Source organism: Solenopsis invicta, chromosome 10 (genome assembly GCF_016802725.1).
Source record: "Solenopsis invicta isolate M01_SB chromosome 10, UNIL_Sinv_3.0, whole genome shotgun sequence".
NCBI lineage: Eukaryota > Metazoa > Arthropoda > Insecta > Hymenoptera > Formicidae > Solenopsis > Solenopsis invicta.
In genome coordinates this window covers 3,858,662-3,879,533 of record NC_052673.1, presented here as the reverse complement: position 1 = coordinate 3,879,533, position 20,872 = coordinate 3,858,662, and the positions used below count along the sequence as shown (strand labels likewise).

General features: G+C 38.7%; 1 long non-coding RNA gene across 1 annotated transcript; it reads left to right on the top strand.

The window, feature by feature from the left end:
- The first annotated feature begins 2,509 nt into the window (after positions 1-2,509).
- On the top strand, positions 2,510-6,283 carry LOC120358877. The gene is made up of 4 exons (XR_005575756.1): positions 2,510-3,277; positions 3,389-3,572; positions 3,706-3,934; positions 3,998-6,283. It is a non-coding gene; the product is annotated as an uncharacterized LOC120358877 (long non-coding RNA).
- The last annotated feature ends 14,589 nt before the right edge of the window (positions 6,284-20,872 follow it).

The window sequence follows — 20,872 nt, the reverse complement described above, 5'->3', positions numbered from 1 at the left end:
TGCCCCCACGAGTTGGAAGAATTCATAACGTATTTAATCCGAGAAGGAGATAGTCCCTGGAACGACTCTGACGCAACCATACTTGCGCTCTCGCGGCACACCTTTTAAGGTTATAAAACCCTTCTCTCTAGGCCGTCGGTCGCGGAGAATCGGGCCCGTCCGCCGGTAAATCCGATCACACAATCCGCTCCTGGGCTGTGGAGCCCCGAAGCTTAGGCTTCGAAACAGCCAGTTTCGCCGAAACGCGCGTATTCTGCCCAACGGCGACTGCGCTCGGTCGGAACGTAACAATAGATAATGCAATATCTACTCCAGATACTTCTGATGCAGAAAATCTTCATGTATCTGCACTTACAAAACGTAAAAGTAAGTATATAAAACTAATTTTTTATAATACATTAATCCTAATACCGGGAAATGTAACAATTTATAATAATTAACGAGAAACGATCTAAAGCTCTTCGTGCTGAACATTTTTTTGTGTGATTTTACAAATATTTACAAGATTCCTTTACATTGCGCGCCGCTTACTTGCCGGACTTAAAACACAAATTTTTAAAAAGAAACTCGAATATAATATAAAATAAAAATAAATTGTTAATCAATTGAATTATTATTTTAGTATTAGGATTGTTGTATTGTATCGGCTGAAAAGGACGCTTAATTCATATCATCGGTTATTGCGATAAATATTGTCTTGTTCCTCGGTGGTCGAAATGGCTAAGACACTCTTCCCAAATAGTTAGGATCAAGGTTTAAACTCTCGTCGGGGTAATATTTTTCGCAATAATTTTCTGACAATTTTTTGGGATTAGGGGCGATAGTAGAAATGCGTTTAAGCAACAAAATAATAATTAAATTGATTAAAAATTTAATTTTGTGATATTATATTCAAGGTTCTTAAAAATCTGTGTTTTAAATATATTAACTAAACGCCACGCAATTGCTTTAGACCAGTAGGTTGTTTCTCGTTAACTAATTTTTTATATTTGTATTTCATTACTAAAGAAATAAGTATATAAGATCAGGAGAAATCAAAAATAAATGTCAATGTGTAAAATATAGGAAAATTAAAATTGAGTACATTATTTATTTGTAAACGTTTCAATTATAATTGTGACCATTTATTATAAGAAGACTTACATATAGAAGAAGAAATAAATAAGAAAAAATATCAATATATTTTGTTTATTTCTATAGGAAAATCAAAACTAGAAAATATAGATAATCGTGTAGAAAAAGCTATTATACAAAAATTACAAAAAACAAGACCGATAAATGAACTTCCTCACACAAAACCGGATAAAATTGAAACTTTTGTAAAATATGTTGAAGCGTGTCTTCGAGGAATGCTTCCGGACACTTCCAAACGCATAATTAACAGAATCTCGCAAATACTTATGAAAGAAGACTTATAAAATGTTTTTCTTTAACATTTTGGAATACAGTATTATTGCAGTATTATAAAGCTATTATAAAGTTATTTTAATTTTAAAATATAACTGTTTTTAAGAAGTTTAAAATATAACTTGTCATTTTAATATACATACAGATATATTTAGTTTATAAATTTAGTGAAACAATGATGATAGTTATTTTTAAGAGTACATCATAATGTACTAAAGATTTGTGATATGTAAACGTAGAATAATAAAGATTATTTTTATAAATACATAATGTACTAAAGATTTATGATATGTAAACGTGGAATAATGAAGATTATTTTTAAAAGTACATAATGTACTAAAGATTTGTGATATGTACACGTGTTACTAGAATAATTAAGATAATTGTTTTTAAGAGAACATAATGTATCAAAAATTTGTAAGACGTAAACATATACTTATTCGAATTTCAATTATATTTAATACTTTATTGTTTGCGCATGATACCATACTGTTGCATTGTTTATCGAACATTATTGCATTCACTCTGAATGTAGAGCCTGTAAACAACAATTGATAAATTCTAATAAAAATTAATAGTATCCTTATTTCATTTTATAATTAAAAGCATTTTTTAGTAATAAGAATTAAAAATAATGCTTGATAATCAACGATCAATGATACGTATTAAACATTATATTTTTCGTTATCAATATAGATATTTCTTTTATAAAAAAAATTAATTTATCGAATTTATATACATTTTATCTATATAAATAATTGAATAAAGATTTAATAAAGCTTGTATAAATTTACATTTAGTTGCAAGTTTTTAGATGTTTATTATCACTTTTAGTGCCTAGTTTTTTTCAATAATTTTAACAATAGCTTTAAGATAAAAAAAATACTTACCTATTATAGTATAACTTTTATTTTTCATAGTATAATAAGTTATAATTATTTTATAATGTATTATTCCGTGATTCTGCTGTAAAAATGTTACATTGCGATAGTGCATGATATACATGATAACAACGTCAAGGAGCATAAGGTAACACTGGCATGTCAATTTTTTCTCTAAGCATCTATCTTACCCTATTGATATAATTTTGTTATTTGTTGAATTTTTGAAAAAGTAATTTTTTACTGATATAACGCGTTTTTTTGTTTAAGCATGTGACAATACACCCCGTAGCAAGCATCGTCCCGGCGAACATCAGCCGGAAAGACCGCCAGGCCATAATCGGGGGTACCTTGGATACCCGTTTTTTAAAACTCAAACACAGAAACACCGCCTGGCAGCAAACACCGCCAGAAGAGACGCGCCAAGCCATCGCACATGCTGAGTCGGCGCGCACGCGTACTCGGAAGACACGCGGTCTTCCCTACTCCGACGACTCCGCCGTCAAACGCCGAAAGATAACGAAGGCGAGCGGAGTCGCTCGGTATAAATAGAGCCAGCACGCCGAGAAACGGCGACTCCGTCACCAGCCAGCATTCGGATAACGATCCGCTGCGCCTGTGACATTCCGCTCTCGAAGTCGGAACAACGGTTGAAGAGTGCTTGACCGCGGTGAGAGAATACTCCGCCTCCGACACCGATCCTTCTTGAGCCTACAGTCGTCCGAAAACCGAGACCCGCTCAGAACCAAGAGTCTTGGTCAGCGAGCTGGTTTCCGGCTACTCGGAAGCTACCCTCCTCACCTCGCGACACCCATCAAAACTGCGACCGCCGTGTTTGGGGTCCCGGGTTAAGTCTACTTGACAGGGTGCCGCGCGTCCAGCCCCACCTGCGACAACCCCGTCGCGGTTGCCATACCGCGCGGGAATTCGGCCCGCCCTAGAGACCCTATAATAAGAGTCGTGCCATCAGGCGATCTTGGCAAAATCCTGTGAGTGAGAAGGATATATTCTCTTATCTCTTTCTTTCTTTAACCTAACCTAACCTAGAACCGAAAGTCTCATGTACGTTCATGATAGACCAGTTCATATTAATATTATAGGTTTTATATAAGTGAAAATTTAAAAGAATGGGTGGATGTGCAGCACCGTTTTGCAACAACTCTTTACATAAAGGTTATATCATGAAGATATTTCCTAAAGATCCCGAACGTCAGGCTTTATGGACACGGAACGTTCCGTGTAAGAATTGCACAAGAATCAACAAAATATTCTTGTCTTTGTGAGGTTAGCATGTGTCATTTTATTATAATAAAATAATAATTACAATGTTAATTAAAATTAATGTAATAACATTTTTTTAAATCTATACTTTTCATACAATCATACAATAATGTACAATTAAATCATTGTCATATAGGTTCATTTTACTCCAGCAATGTGGGATGATTACTGTAAACGGAAATTAAAAAAAGGATGCAGTACCAACAATTTTTGGTTATTTTTTGAAAAAGCAAGTGCCAACGGAAGACACAAAAAATGATGACAATACTAATGTTAATAATAATATTAATAAAGCAATTATCAATACTAATGAATATACAAATGAAGAAGCAAATGTTGAAAATGCAGAAGTTGATATTGAAACAGTAAGTCTTTTATAAGAGAAAAGAATATTATAATATAATTTATTGTATATGTAATATTTTCAGGATATAAATATTGACATCTCAGAATCAACATCAGTAAATATGTCATCAATAACTGAATTTCACGGATGCGAAAAAAAAAATGTAAAAAGTATAAAGAACTTGTAAAGAAACAGCAACTACGTTTTATCATTATGCAGAAGAAAATGAAAGCTCTGCGATGTACAAATGCAATGCTAAACAGTAAGATTAATAATGATAAATATAAGAAAACTATGAATGCAATACTTAATAAAGACCAAATAAGAGCGCTGTTTTATAAAGTTCACGTTCAAAGTTAGTTTAATAAAACGGTTCAACGTGCTCTAAAATTAAAATTTGCTTGTGGGGCTGGTGGTTATGAGAAAATACTTCGGCAAGGGATACCACTTCCTAGTATAAGAACATTGCAGCGAAAGTTGGAAAACTTTAAATTTGAATCTGGAATATCAAATGAAATGTTTGAATTCCTAAAGTATAAAACACTCTTTTTTAACAAAGAAACAGATTTCGAATGTGGCTTAATATTCGATGAAATGGCTATAACATCAAGGAAATGTTATAATCCTTCAACAGGATCATTAGTTGGAGATATAACATTTCCTGATGAAAAAGGTATAGCTACACATGCTCTTGTTTTCATGCTCGTTGGAATTTGTAATAGATGGAAACATATAGTGGGTTATTATTTTACAAGAAATAGTTTTAATAGAAATACTTTTAAAAAAATTATTTTTCAGATTATTAATAAGGCAGAGGAACTTGGTTTCCATGTCAATTTTATTACATCGGACATGGGTTCCGGTAATACCGGGTTATGAAAATTGTTAGAAATTAGCACTGGTAGATTTAGTAAAATAAAGAATTACATTATTCATTTATTTAATTCTACTCAAAATTTATATATTATTGCTGATCCACCTCATATTTTAAAGAATTTAAAACAGGCATTACTTAGTAATGAAATGATAATCATTTCTGATGATATAGTCCAAAAATATAATTTATCTTCGGATAAGATAGAATTAAGGCATTTTAATGAATTGATAAACATTCAAGAAAATTCTGAACTGCTTTTAACACCTAAATTAAAGATAGATGACCTTAAATGTAACAATTTCAATAAAATGAAAGTGAATAAAGCCAAACAAGTGTTTGCTCATGACGTAAGCTGTTCATTTGAATTATTAGCATCAGAAAATAACAAACCAGAATATATCTCCACTGCATGGTTTGTAAACATTGTTTGTAAATGGTTTTCTTTAATGACATTGAGTTATTATAAAATAACATTAGACAAAAATAAGACAAACGTATATGAGGAAAATATTGATTTTTTGTACGAAATTATTAATATTTTTAGTAAATTAAAAATAGGTAATAGTGGATTCAAACCTGTACAAAGAGGTCTAATGATAAGTATTCAATCCATCATTGATTTAACTGAATATTTAATTACAAAAAGAAACTTTCATTATGTCTTAACTGCAAGATTTACACAAGATTGTATTGAAAATCTTTTCTCTCAAATTAGACAAAAGAATGTTATACCTCATTCGCTCCAATTCACCAATGACTTAAAATTAATTGCCATCTCAATGTATATGACAGACATTAAAATTACTAATTATGATAATGACGATCAACAGTATCTATCAGGATTTCTCGAATATTTACAACAAAAGAAAAAAAAAAGCTGTGAGTGATACATGTCAAACACAAGAAACTGTTGAAATTCCTCCCGTTAATAAAAATTTGATGTCCAACTTATCACATCTAGAATTAAACTGTTTGTATAACATAGCTGGTTATATTATAAAATCTATTACAAAAACATGTACAATATGCAATAAATGTATACAATCAGTAAAATCGCCAATTCCATTGCGTTTTTCATTTACAAAGTGTAAATCATGTACAATCAAAATGTTTTACAACACATTCATTATGTTTCGTTAATATCAAAACATTTAAAGTATTTATAAAATTAGAACAAATGTTATAAACAAATGTTATAAATCGATATTATAGTAAGTTTTTTAATAATTTTCCAAACGTTAATTGAACAGCATTTCTAAGTGCAGAATTAGCAAAGGTCCAGGCTAAACATATTTCAAATTGTCATAATTTATATTTTCAAAATTATTAAAAAATTTGCAACGTTTAGATTAAAAATTCATAATAAAAAAAGGTACTGCATGCAAGCAATATGATAGCAAATCAATGGCTATGCATACTCTATTATAATGTTAGGAAATATTAAATGATACAATATTTATGTTAATCTATATGTTTTAAGTCATTGGCAATATTTTGTGATAAAGAAGATATTTTAATTTTTGTTTTGTATCTTTAGTAATATTTTGTGATAAAAAAGGTATTTTAATTTATGTTTTATGTGTATTTTAAATTGTGTTTTTGTGCTTTTGGCAATATTTTGGTAGTATTTTAATTTATGTTTTGTGCCTTTAGCAATATTTTTGTTGTGTGCGTTTATTTTCTTTACATATATTTTATTTTGTAAATTTTTATATACAAATTAACATAATACAAAGAATTTCTTATTATATATTTGATTTTAATGTTTTACATAAAATAAATACAATATTTAGTCTTTTGAAATGTTTAATTATTATTGGTACTGTTAGAACATAATGTTTACGTTAATAGTAAGGTTAGCGTAATTCAAATATGAGCGGGAGTTGCCAATATCTATCAAACCAATCAAAACTGGCTTTCGCATGGCGCGACTCTTTATTATAGGCCGCGGCTGTAGACGGGAGGAGGAAAAAGCAGCTACTGCTTCGCAGCTCGCGGCTGCCTACGTTTCGGCGACCGGCGGGCGGTCCTTGCGCGCGGTGATACGCGCAGTAGAATGTATAGGCGGATTCTAACTCGGGGATCTCAGGTGGGTGCGGGGAAGGGGGGGGAATATTTCGGGTCGCGCGGGGGGACCTAACCGGCGATAAGATCCCGCGGGGGACCTAACCGGGTGGAGGAGGGGGAGGGGGAGATTAAATCGGGGACACGTGTACGAACCTAACCGGTAGTTCTGCGTAATCAATGTTTATATAAACAGAGATAACGATTCGAGGACCATGTTCTTGGCCGATGTTTAAATAAATTTGACACCTTTGAAATGTGTCGCGTGGAGGCAACTGGCCATTTAATGTAAACATGGACCATGTACCTGTCACTCTGTTTACATAAACATAATAAATCACATCGCGAGGAGGTGTGTATGACTGTTCTTTGAAATCGGAAATGTCTGTCATCACGAGGGAGATAAGCGATACGATGGCGAAGGGGTGTGCGCGGCTATTTCCGCGGGGTCCGCCGCCGCCGCCGCCGCCGCGTACGCGGAGGGGATGCGCGCTGTCTAACGCGGGGTCCGCTGGGGCGATCCGCCGCGTGCGTGGAGGGGATGCGCGCTGTCTAACGCGGGGTCCGCTGGGGCGATCCGCCGCCGCCGCTGGCACCACCACCACCACCACTATCACTATTGTTTTTCCTTCTCCTTGTCCTTGTCCTTCTCCTCCTCCTGCTCCTCCTTGTTCTCCTCCTTGTCCTCCTCCTGCTCCTCCTCCTCGTCCGGAGCCCGATCTTGAGAAGGTCCGAACTGATCTTGAGCCCTCTCATCCTTCTCCTCTTCCTGCTCCTCCTTGTCCTCCTCCTCCTTGTCCTCCTCCTCCCGCTCCTGCTCCTCCTTCTCCTCGTCCGAAGCCCGATCTCGTGAAGGTCCAGCCTGACCTTGAGCCCTCTCACGTCGCATAAAATCTAATAAAGCTGCCCCCCGACCACGAGGAGCAGCTTCGGCAGCATCATGTAGATGACGAGGCGGGCGTACGGGCAGGTCTATACGAGGGGAGACCAAGCGACCACCCCCGCGACCACGTAGAAGCGCGTTGTAGCGATCGAGATGAGGTCGGCGTATAGGCTGCATGTCCATACCGGGGAAGGGCAACAAGCGGCCATTCCCGCGACCACCATGGAAAATTGGTCCATCGGGACAATCATTGTCTATGACCGCAGCACGACGGTGAACGCCTGGTCTTTCTATCCTAAAGTAACGCAAACGAGCACCCAGCTCGTGAGCACCCAGCTCGCGAAAACGTATTATCAACTCCCGGAAAGTTATAGGTTGACGCGGTTCAGGCACCACTAAACCTAATTCTATTTCCGGAAGCGATATTTGCACGGGAATATTTGGACCGTAACCCATTTTTTTTGCGTTGTTACAGTCGCGCGAGCTAGACTGAGACTGAAGAGCTAGAGCATTCTCCGTCGCTAAGACCTAACTTTACTCTCGTATACTAGCATCTTTTTAGCCTACGATTGAGCATTTGAAACACATGTTTTTTTAGCCTTACTTTATTCTCTTATACTCGCATCTTTTTAGCCTACGATTGAGTATTTGAAACACATGTTCTTTTTTACCTGACTTTATTCTCTTATACTCGCATCTTTTTAGCCTACGACTGAGCATTTGAAACACACGTTTTTTTAGCCTGACTGTACTCTCGTATCTTCGCACATTCCTTTTTAAAATATTTCAAAACTAAATATTGTGGTATTGATATTAATGTATAACTGTGGATTTTTTTTGGAAGAGGAAAAAATAAAAAAAGGTTACAATTTTAATTTAATAAACAATTTATTGTCTGTTGTGAATACATTGTTTATGCAGTAAAAAATAAAGCTAACAGCTCACAATCGACGAGTTGACGCATATCGAAGATATTGCTCTCGCGTATCGCTTTTTCTTGATTCATTACATTGGACGCGATGTTTAAGTATTGTGTGTACTTAATATCGACTGTATCAACGATTCTAACTAAGCGCTCGAACATTACGTTGATACACTCGTACAAACTGAACATACGATGTAATGTGGATTCAATCAATGTCACATACACATTAGAAGATTCGAGACGTATGAGCCTAACGTCATTCATCACACTAACTTTGATTGTTAAGGGTCCAACGCTTATAAAATTGTCCTTGTAGTCATTCCGAATTAATTTGGAAATATTCCATCGTTGCTCGTAGAGACCTTTCCATGTTTCAACAGACAGTATCAATTCTCGTCCTTGATGATCTCCTATGGCGATCTCCACGTAACTCGGTGGACCGACGTTAATTCCAATCTCCAAATACTTGTAACTGGTAGCTGTCAAAGCGTAACGTCTGCTCAATAAGCGCGCTGTACGACGCTCCGTCAAAATGCTGTAAAAGAAAATCAAAAAGTTTATCACACAACGTTGCATAAACGCTATTAGAATATCGAAACTTACCCATTGGATTCCATCTTCACTTCACCACTGTACAATGTGCTACCTCCCTCGGCAAAGTACATTGCGAATCGTTCGTTCGTTCGAACCTCTGATGCAATACTGATGTTGCAAGAAATTATGATGCTTATTTGAAGATTAATGCTTCTACACTTTTAAGGCGAGGGGAGGCTTCCCCCTCTTTCAACAATTTTATTATTGTCGTCGTTATCACTTTCACATGTCACGACACGTTTATGCTTCTGCAATTGTAAAGGAGTGGGGGATACTTTTCCCCTCTATCAAACAATTTCATCATCATCGTTATCGCTCGAACGTGTCACGACACGTTTTCGCGGTCTGGCAACGTTATACATGAAACGTGAAACATGACGTACATGAAACGTGACGTACATGACGTACATGAAACATGACGTACATGAAACATGACGTACATGAAACGTAAAACATGACATACATGAAACATGACGTACATGAAACGTGAAACATGAAAAAAGAACGTTAATCTAAACATGAAAAACGTTAAACTAAACGTGAAAAAACATGAAAAACGTTAAACTAAACGTGAAAAACATGAAAAACGTTAAACTAAACGTGAAAAACGTTAAACTAAACGCGAGAAACATGAAACATGAAACGTTACGTACATGAAACGTGAAACATGACGTACATGAAACATGACGTACATGAAACGTGAAATATGATGTACATGAAACGTGACGTACATGAAACGTGAAACATGACATACATGAAACATGACGTACATGAAACGTAAAACATGACATACATGAAACATGACGTACATGAAACGTGAAATATGAAAAAAACGTTAATCTAAACATGAAAAAACGTTAAACTAAACGTGAAAAAAACATGAAATAACGTTAAACTAAACATGAAAAACGTTAAACTAAACGTGAGAAACATGAAAAAAACGTTGGAGAAACGTAGATGTAATGGAAGGGGGAAAAAAAAATGTATCTCGTATATTACGTATGTTTATTTTTGCAATTGTGTCCACCAATTGTAAAGTTTGAATACATTTTGTAAAGCACAATGTTTATTCGTACGGTGTTGCCCACATTGAAAAGTATTAGCATCATCTAGATTATTCAGATTATCCACGTCTTCGTAATCCATATCCAGGCTCTCGATGTATGCGTATTCTCGCCGATTGTCCAGAAGTAATTCTCCCAGCCATTCTCGTTTCTCATGTCCTTTGACGTATACAATCTCCTTGTCGTCAGGATTTTCAGCACCCAGTACTGCAGTTGTAATCACTTGTCTCGCTTTCCGGTACGGAACCACCCCGTCGGTGCCCCATCTTAGCCCATGATGCATGGCAGTGAGCCAGGAGGCGCAAGATCTTTCGGATTTCATCAGCCAATCCCATGGCTGGGGGCTGTCAAAGATATAATGCGCGAGAACGTTTCCCCCTCTAAGAGCGGCAAATTCTTTTACGACGAAACCTCTCAATCGTCCAAGGGGGAAACCTTGCAGATCCACGAACGTCGGCACGGACATGTCGCGATCGAAACGAAGACTGTGGTCTACGTCGACGTATCGTATAATATATATATGCGTGGAATTAAGTGATTTTGCGCACAATGTTTGTCAACGGGTTGTACTGAATCACGCGATCGTGTATTATCAAGCAATAGGCACTAGTATTTTCTGGTACGTTATCCTTTGTCTCAAATTCCAATCGCACGTCAACGGTTGCGCTCTTGATTGATTCAACTTGCCGACTACAATCTATTATTACGAAAGGACCGTGACGTATAAAATTTGTCACTGTGAAATTCGGCTCGAGATACTCTTATCCGAGATAAGTTTTGCAGAAACGTGCATACATGTCGTACAGAATAGCCCATCTATTTTTACTAATATCTAAATTCATATCTTCATAAGGATAACTGTCAGAGTTCAAGTACAGTTTCACGTTGATTAAATTGCAATGGTCGAATCGGCTCGTGTCCTCGGACATGACGTTTTTTCGACCGGTTTGCAGAGCAAAGATGACATATCGCGGCTTCTCGAGTTGAGTAGCGGTCTTGATAGCCCACGAGTGGTTGGTCGTACGTTGCAAAAGCGGATACTCGTAAAGATCCCACGAGCGAAAAGCCATGCTGAGGTATCGTCCGCTCTCCAATGTGCGCAGCATCGAAAGTTTATTTATTTCATTCAGTATTACGTGCGGCATTCGCCACTGAATCTTAAACAATTCTATCACAGGCTCTACCGCTGAATTGCCCTTTAGGCAATTGTTATCGTTGCGCGCTCGTATCAAGATCAATTCGTGACGAGCGTTGATCACTACTCGACGGTAATCCTCGCAGAATCCCAACAGCACGTAAAGCGGAATGCAAAAGTTGAAGTAGCCATCAGCGGTAGTCAACTGTTCTTCCCAGCCAGCATTTCGCAAAATCACGCTTTTGTCGGATGACAGCGTTACATAGTTTTTGAGTGAGCTAGTTATACCCACGTTTCTATTACGATCAATCTCGACACCGTCGAGTTCATATCTTATCTCATCAAACATAAACGCAACACAATTATTTCCCAAAACCACGTCACCGTTGACCTCCTCAGGTTTCTTCTTTTTTGTCAGCCTCCCTTCGACATATAGAAAGCTCTCGTACGGCAATGTATACAAATCCTGTTGCTGTATGGGTATTCTTATCTCGTCGCTGTGCCCGTACGTTGTGTTTGCATACGGCGAATAAGCATGCGTCTCAATCTTGACAATTCGATCGTCAAAGATTGGCTCGTCTCCGATATTTAGAATATCAGTCATTTTTTCTTTTTTAATCAAGATTGTCGTACCGCGAATCCCAGTGATTGTAAAAATTTAACGTTTGATACACTGAGCTTCTTTCGCTTCTCAGTTGATCGAGTCGGATTATCAATCGATGATGATGATGATGTCACCGGTCTTGTAAAGAATGCGTTATCTCTCTTTGCTCGCTTAGCTCCACTCAACACAAGCATCTCATGTGTCGCGTTATCGTTTTCGAACGTGCAACCTGACGGTAATTTCCTCCCCTCGAAAATCCAGCAATCGTCCGTTTTGATCGACAATGCGTATGGTAAGATCCGTAACGCTTCGTATGATCACTGGCAAGTAAATGACTGTTGCAGGCCTTTCACTGAGCTTATATCCTGAAGGCACGCTCGGAGAAAATTCATGAATCGTATGCACACGCGCACCGTTATTGTATGCACCTGTGGTGATACTACATTCGACGCGGATAATATTTACGTTCATAATATTAATTGACATGTCCGATTCGTGCCTTCTACGTGGTTGCAGTATACGCTTCGAGAATCCCAGCAGCGATCCAATGCTGTTGGCTTTGTTAAAGTTTACTTTGTAAGCGCATTTAATTTCACATTTCATCGTGTTATGATTAGCTCGAATCACTATCGCTTCCTCGCTGTCATCATTGATCACGCCGATATCGCCGCGGACAACTAGCGTGTCACCGGCATCTAGCGCGTTGCGTCGTGGACGTTTCTGCGAGATTGCACGTTTCAAAAATTCGTTAATGGCCGGCAACTCGTACGATCCCTCGGGTATCGTAATCTCCACATCGTCTTTGCCGAAATAAAATTTATTGTTTGAGGCGTTCACGTTCGGTATCGTGTTGTAAGTCTCAAAAAGCGTTAAACCGAGTTCGTATTCGGCATTGGTCAAATCTATCGCCGGAGAGTAATTTGCAGTGAGAACGCTGCTCTTTCCGCTTAGCGTTAGTGTAAACGACATGATGGAAAAAGCGTCCAACGAATACTGAGACTCTTCGACACCTCATCGATCTTTTTAAAAGTCAACAGTTTGTAAAAATCTCAGGCACATTTGTCCGCAGAAATTTTGATTGTACATCTGATAGGACGTTTGATTGTACTCTATCGTAACATTGCTTCCGAAATATCGCACCAACTCTCGAGGCGGTCGAAGATTGCCAAAGCTGTCGAAATACACAACGCGGTTGCCCCTCTTTGCGTAAGCCTCCCAGTGCGTGCCAGGGCCCGTGGTATCGTCCAAATTAACGATACCGCTCTCGTTTCGACGTACGCTACTCGTCGGTAAAGCATTACGCATGTACACACCTCTAAAATACGGTATACGCATACGTCTCGCCAGCTGGTTCAATTGCACGTCGGTGGTCACGCCCGCAGACATTTTTATCGTCTTTTCGACGTTTTTTTTTTTCTCTTAGTTGATACGCCCTGTCCGCGTTTATACGGCCCGAGATAAATTCCTCGTCCGTATTTATAAGGTGCCAAGTATAGACCGCGACCTTGTTCCATCGCGCGATTGTGACGTTGCAGTTCTTCAAGTTGACGTCGCGCATCTTTGCGGGCGCTTACCGCTTTCGCTACATTTGCAGCTCCACCGATCAAAGATCCTAGAACGCCCAACATTGGTAGAATCGGTAACATGCCGCCTCGTTTTGCCGACGGAAGTACTCGTTTTTTTTTCGTCGTCGTCGTTTTCCTCTTTCTCGTCTTTGCATTCATACCCATGCCGATCTTGGTCTTGGCCTTCATGGCTGCCCAGATGGCTGCAGCGGCGGCTCTCTCGCCCAAAGTCGAGTCTCTCGCGGTAATGCGTTTCCGTGCTGACGCTGCGAGTATATCGTCAGCAGCGTGTCTATCGACGAGTTCGTTACTCTTAGAATACGCAATATCGTGTTCGCGGCACGCTGCGTCCAATGGATTTACGCCCGTGTCGCCTCTGGCTAATCGTTTCTTCAGCCGAGTGCCCGGACCGCAAAACTGGTAACCGGGAATATGTAACTCGAAAGGAAGCGCGTTTATCGCTCGATTCAGCAAACTTCCGGTTTTGTTCGACGCTGACATTCGCTGCAATCTTTTATCCTCGGTGCAGGGCCGTCGATGTGCGTACGCTGCCAAGGTTGATTATAATGCTCGTCGCAGCGACGATAAGTTTGAACTACCGGGTCCACCTGTATATGTTTCGGAAGCCGTTCCCAAACGTGGTCGATGTAATTACCGTACACGCGTAACAGTACGACTTTAGGTATATATTGCAACTGCTCAGCGCTTAGGTCCAGAATATCGCTGGGATGTGACAGCGCGAGAAACATTTTTGATACTGAGCTACTCAAGATTTCACACATCTATAAATAGGCCCTCGACGCGTCACGCGAGTTTAGTGTGAAACATGAAATTCGTGCGGCAGTCGCTGACGATACGCGTCACAAACTGCGACGAGAAATTGCGAATGATGGGGGACAACGCGCAGTTGCGGAAACATGGTGAAATGCTGCCGAGTACCATCCGCGCAATATTTGCGGGACCATCTTCGTGCGGCAAGACTAATGTTCTGATAAGTCTGCTCGAGAGTCCGCATGGTGTACGTTTCGAGAATGTTTATATTTATTCCAAGTCGCTGCAGCAGCCTAAATATCAATATCTCGAAAATCTGTTGAAATCGATCGATGAAATCGGCTACTTTACGTTCTCCAATAATAGGACGATACAGAAAAGGATTTAACGAGTTCGCGGTACCGCAAAACGATTAGTCATTATCGATACGCCAATGTTGAACGTTAACATGGCGGAAAATAACAAAGATATATGCAAGCGTGAGCAACTCGCGAGGGAGATTGAAAAAACGAGCGATGCGATCCGCAAGAAACATCGCGCATTAAAAACCGGCAGGATCGAGGAGGAAATTGCAATGGAGAGACGTTTCAAGCCCATCGTCGCACCTCTGAAACAGATTGTCGAGGAATCTCAGCCGATTAAAAGAAAAGAAGAAATCAAGGAAGAAAGAATAATTAAGAAAAGAACGAGCGACGATGGTGCATCTTACGAATTGTCGAAAGCAACATCGAGCAAAAAGCAACGTTTTGAACAAGCGTACGACGCAATGGATTCACCAGCGATAACGTCAACACCGCGTACGATGATTGGTCCTGCAACATTAACTAACAAGGCTCTCGAGGACGTTTTTGAAACCACAGACGATTCGTTTGGAACGTCTGTTCAACATCAGATGCAAACGTTGGAAGGTCGAAAAACGTTGTCTGAGCATTTTGGCCCGCTCGGTCAAAAGTACATTGGAGATTTCTTCAGCGGTGGTGGAAAAGAGAAAATTATAGACACCGTGTATGGTATTCGTCTCGACAAGAATGGAATGATGCTTGGTAATAAAAAGTTTGACGTGGACATCAATGATAACATAATTATCGACGGCGTGCGATACGCTGGCACACCCGGTCTTTACGAGTTGATTTTTAAGAGACTCCCCGATGATTTTCTCTATAAGGAGGACGATTTGCAAAAGTACAAAAGCATATTGTTGACTACAAACGTACATAGAAAAAATTACACCGCGGAGAGTCGACTACGGGGCAACAAAGGATACAAGTATAAATACGTGATCGCACCATTGATGTCAATCGAATCTACACCAAAGAGAAAGAATAAATCCGGAAAGGGATTACCTCGCGCTATGATACTAAACGATAATAAGATCGATTACGTGCACTGGGACGATCCCAACGAATTAGTAGATCGTCTACGATTGCTAGACGCTTCACATCGAGCGGGCAACGACGCTCACGGCAACGAGATGTTGTCCATCGTGGAAGAACTTCGTGAAGTTGGCATAATTATAAATTAAATCGTATACCCATGAAACGAGTCAGACGAGAGGTTGATTTTGTTTGAGAAGGACGTGCGATAGACGACAAAAATGAGCAGCAATGAACGTCGAAAAGACGGTTACGAACGTTTAACGAATGACTTTGAACGATTCTTAAATAAAAATCGGACGTTTCAAGAACGGTTGTCAGACAATTATCGATCGGCTCAGGATCGCTATGAAAAGACACAAGAACGAGTGAAGGATGGTTATCGAATGGTCGTAGATCGAGTCAAAAATGAGTATGAAAAATTATCTAATCGACAGAAACCGGAAGACAAAGAAAAGTTATTAAAGGAAGACAGAAAATACTGATAAATGGAGAAAAAAACCTTTTTTTTTTAAACAAAAGTAGAGGAACTTTGCAATGTCGGCATTATAAATTACATCGTGTAACCGCTAAACGAGTCAGTCGTAATGCAATTCGTTTACGCGCCGAAATATGAGTTCATCGAAGAAAACAATAAGCTCCGAGAGGCGAGGAATCGTCGAAGAATTACACGCGTCAGCTAGACGCAATTTTCCTAGAAGACGTGTTATAATCAAAGGATTCAACGATCTTTGGCAAGCTGATATCGTCGAGATGCGTCCCTATTCAAAGTACAATAGAGGTCATAATTACATACTTACCGTCATCGATGCGTTGAGTAAATACGCCTGGGCAGTACCGCTCAAGAGCAAGGCCGGGCGCGAGACGGCTGACGCAATCGCCAAGATAATTCGAGAGAGCGGAAGATGCCCGAAAAATTTACAAACGGATATGGGAAAGGAATTTTATAACGCCGATGTGCAAAAAGTCTTGAAAAAGCATGACATTAATCATTATTCTACATATTCGGTTTTAAAAGCATCGATAATAGAGAGATGGAATCGCACACTTAAGAACGATATGTGGCGTATGTTTACACTTAACGGGTCGCACAAGTGGGTCAACGAGCTGCCGCGTCTGGTGTCGGATTACAACAACCGCAGGCATCGTACTATCGGCATGCGACCAGTCGACGTTAATTCGGAAGTTGCTGAAAAACTCCTGGGCACTGTATACTCTCACATAAAAATCATGGGACCCGCGAAATTCAAAGTAAACGATTCGGTGCGCGTGAGCAAGCACAAAACGACATTCTCTAAGGGGTACACCCCCAATTGGACCACCGAGGTGTTTAAGATCGTTAAAGTACAGCGCACTAATCCCGTAACTTATCTCCTGGAAGATTATCGCGGTAAACAAATAGCGGGTGCCTTCTATGAGTACGAGTTGCATCGCACGACTCATCCAAATGTATACCTGGTAGAGAAGATAATAAAGAAGAAAGGAAACAAGGTTTACGTCAAGTGGCTGGGATTCGATGATTCGCATAACTCATGGATAAATAAAAAAGATGTTATTTGATTTATTTCAATTAAATATGTATATATTTTATATCATATTAGCGTTTACAAAATATATAAAATGAATACAAACAATTTTTAGGTCTTTATTCTTCTTCTATCCTTATTAATACAAAATGTCATATAAAAATTTTTATTAAAAAACGTAAATCTAAAATTTGAAAAAAAATATCAAAAATATCTTATTCATAAAACGTCAAATATATATTAAGCGTGTAACATATATGAAACAATACATAAGATGTATAAAATGAAGCATACAGAATATAAAACAAAGTATAAAGTATGAATAACGTACTTATATAAAATATTACTAGCATATTAAACGTGTAAGAAATACAAAAAAAAATGTAATACAATAAAAGATGCATAATATTATAAAATGCATAATATTTGTAAAAATGTGAGAACATCTTATGATTATAATTGTATCTGCCAATGTCCCCATGGTAATGTATTTGTTAATGATGATGGAACAAGGTATCTTTTATCATCATATGGCGAGAGCGCCACTTTGGATTCTGAAACTGTAAACACTTGATGCAGCTTCGAACGTATACACGATTGGCTACGAGTTATTTCTATTTCATCGTTCAAACATCGCATATATGTTAATCTTCAAAAGTAATAGTTCGCGCTACTACATTGTTTTTCACACCTATCGCTTTTTTGGTATCCTTTTTACCATCTACTTTGATCGCGTACATCTTTGCTCTAAGCCCTACAAATTCGGTCATGATCGCACCGTTGTTTTCATCTTTCATTAGACCGAGGACTTTTTTATTCGCGAGAGGCATACCGTACGGGTTGTCTGCGGGATAATCGCTTGTATCATATCTCGCTATATCACGTTTCATCGTTGAATAAATATCATCGCACTCGAGGAAATAAACAAGACTATCAGTATCTGAATATAACAATTTGCACTTGTCTTTATATAGCGGAAACATATATTTGTGATGAAATTCGTACAAGCAGATTTTTGATATGTCAAGTATGCACATACCCACATAAATCGGCTTGTTAAACTTCACCTCGAGTTTACGCAGTTCGACGGCAACTAAATTTTCCGCAAAGACGCTGCGGCTGTGAAAATTTGGTTTAGCGATCATTGCCTCTGCACCGTAACGTCCTTCCCATTTTGTCAATAATTTTACATCTACGTGATTTCGTACGTTTTCCATAGTTTTTCCAAACACGGCGTTGTTCATCAATTTGTACAAATTCTTTTCGAAATCATTTTTTGCGCTCATTCTAAATTTTGTGTTCAATTCTATATAATCGCGAAGCCATGGAGATTGAGCAAACTGTAATACGCGATGAATTTTTGTTACGCTAAGCCCATTGCGCGTGCATTGTTGCAAATAACGGTAATGTATCACATACCGCTTTTTATCGTACAACCTTGCGAGAAGTTTTTTCTGCCGTGATACTGGCGGTTTATCGTGTGTAGGGCAGAAAGGTAAGTCAGTGTGTCGATCGTGCAGACATTGTGGATATGTGAGATCGACTTCTAGCACATACCCAGTGGGCGAATCCGAAGCGATCGCGTTCACGTCAAAATTGTCAACGTTTTCGATCCATTGAAACTCACCGTATGGTAATGGTTGACACATCGCAAAACCATACATATTGTTTATGTCAAAATACATTAGATAAGACGATGGTTTCGATGGATCGTAAGAACGCATGTACTTATTATTGGCTTTAGCATATCTACCGGAGCATTGACTCAAACCACCGCGTATACCGCGTTCTATAAATAAGATCATGTCTATATCGGTGAGCAACTCAAATCTTACGCGTGTTAGTTTCAACATTGCATCCCAAGTGTAGCCTGGCAATGTGTAATAATGCGCGGGATCAAGACCATAACTATTAATGCTACTTTCGCGGAAGTTTTGAAAAATATCAGCCATTAATAAGACATCGGTCTTGAGATATAAGTCGCTGTATTCACCCAGGGTTTTGATTGAGAACCGCTGCCAAACTTTCTGAGCATGAGCATAATCTGTCTGTGATACTGTCTGCTGGGTAAGAGAACTATAAAATGATTCACGCGGTGGCAGTTGCGTTTCATACAGTTTGTCAACATTATCCACGTATTCGTATGGAAAGACACCTTTGCGTGTCAACAATTCAAAGTCTTCGTTTGATAACGAGGAAAATTCCGAATGAGTAATTTTTAATTTATCAAGACTTAAAAAAGATGCCAATTTGTCAAGACTTGAACTTAAAAACTTGTACGAATCGATGAACCGTAGCCGTATATAATTTCGTGCATTTTTGAAAATTACGTCTTTATCACAAGTATTTTCAACATATTTGGTAAAAGATATATATTTTTCTTTATTTATCGGTAGTAAATCGATTTTGCCTTCGAACGTGGTGGCAATTTCTTTTATGATGAAATGTGCATCGTAACCAGATAAATTATGAAATACGATCGAAATAACGTATGAATTTTTGTAATTTAAATTACAATCTGAATGAGCAGGACCACGGTAAGACCCTGTCAAATGGCAATGATCGCGCACACGTATACTATTCGGTGCGAACGGTTTTTCACAGATATGACAATTCCTCGCGTTACTGTATGCCTCTTGCTGCTCTTTAGTTAATGATTCCATAGGAACATTGGCGGATATTCTGGCTTTTACGCTATGCGCCAGGTTTTCAAGTTCTTTCGCGAACTACACGACGCAATCGTTATCGCGACGAAAGTGATACTCTGACAACGCGTCGTCGTATGAGCACTTAACATAATATGCTATACTAAATACCTCGTGATGCTGATACGGGAAATTTGAAGTGTTCTCTGTTCCTGGGTCAATCTTCCGCAGTACGCACTCCAAATCTGAATAAACAACAAAGGGTACACGCTCCTTGTTGTTGTAATTATCGAATTCAAGCCACTTGTTATCCTCGCTCGGTAGTAGAACGGCGCAGTCGTTTAATTGCTGACAATCCACTTTGTGTGACTGCAACTTTTCTTCTGAGCTGAAGTAATGCAGACAACTATAAAAAAATAGAAGACGATTTTTAAAATTAAAATAATTTTTATAAGTGAGAAATATTTTTTTTTTTTACAGATTTTATTATTACACTTACCGATCACAGATGTACTTTCTTCTTTTATTATTGTTCAGCTGTAAACTGACCAGTCGCGACAGGTTCTTAATCCACGCAAAGTGGCTGAGGCTGTTCTCACGTTCATCTTCCAAGTACAGTAGATTGGCATGCTTCTCCTTCTTATCCTTGGTGAGTCTTATCGGGAATACGCGTAGTTTCTTTTCTTTTCTGTCGAATTCGGTACCGTACACATTTACCGACACGTCGTTTAATCGTTCAAATTTTCCAATGTCTTTTATGTTCAATGGAAATTGTATATCGTCAAACTTCAAAACAGTCGAATAATGCGGATATGACGACTCCCGGTCTGCATGTCTTTCGACAGGGTACAGAGCGGCCACTACCACGCGAAACACGCATTGTCTTTCGATTGCACATTAATCACGGCACGTTTATTCTTTATTCCCCGCG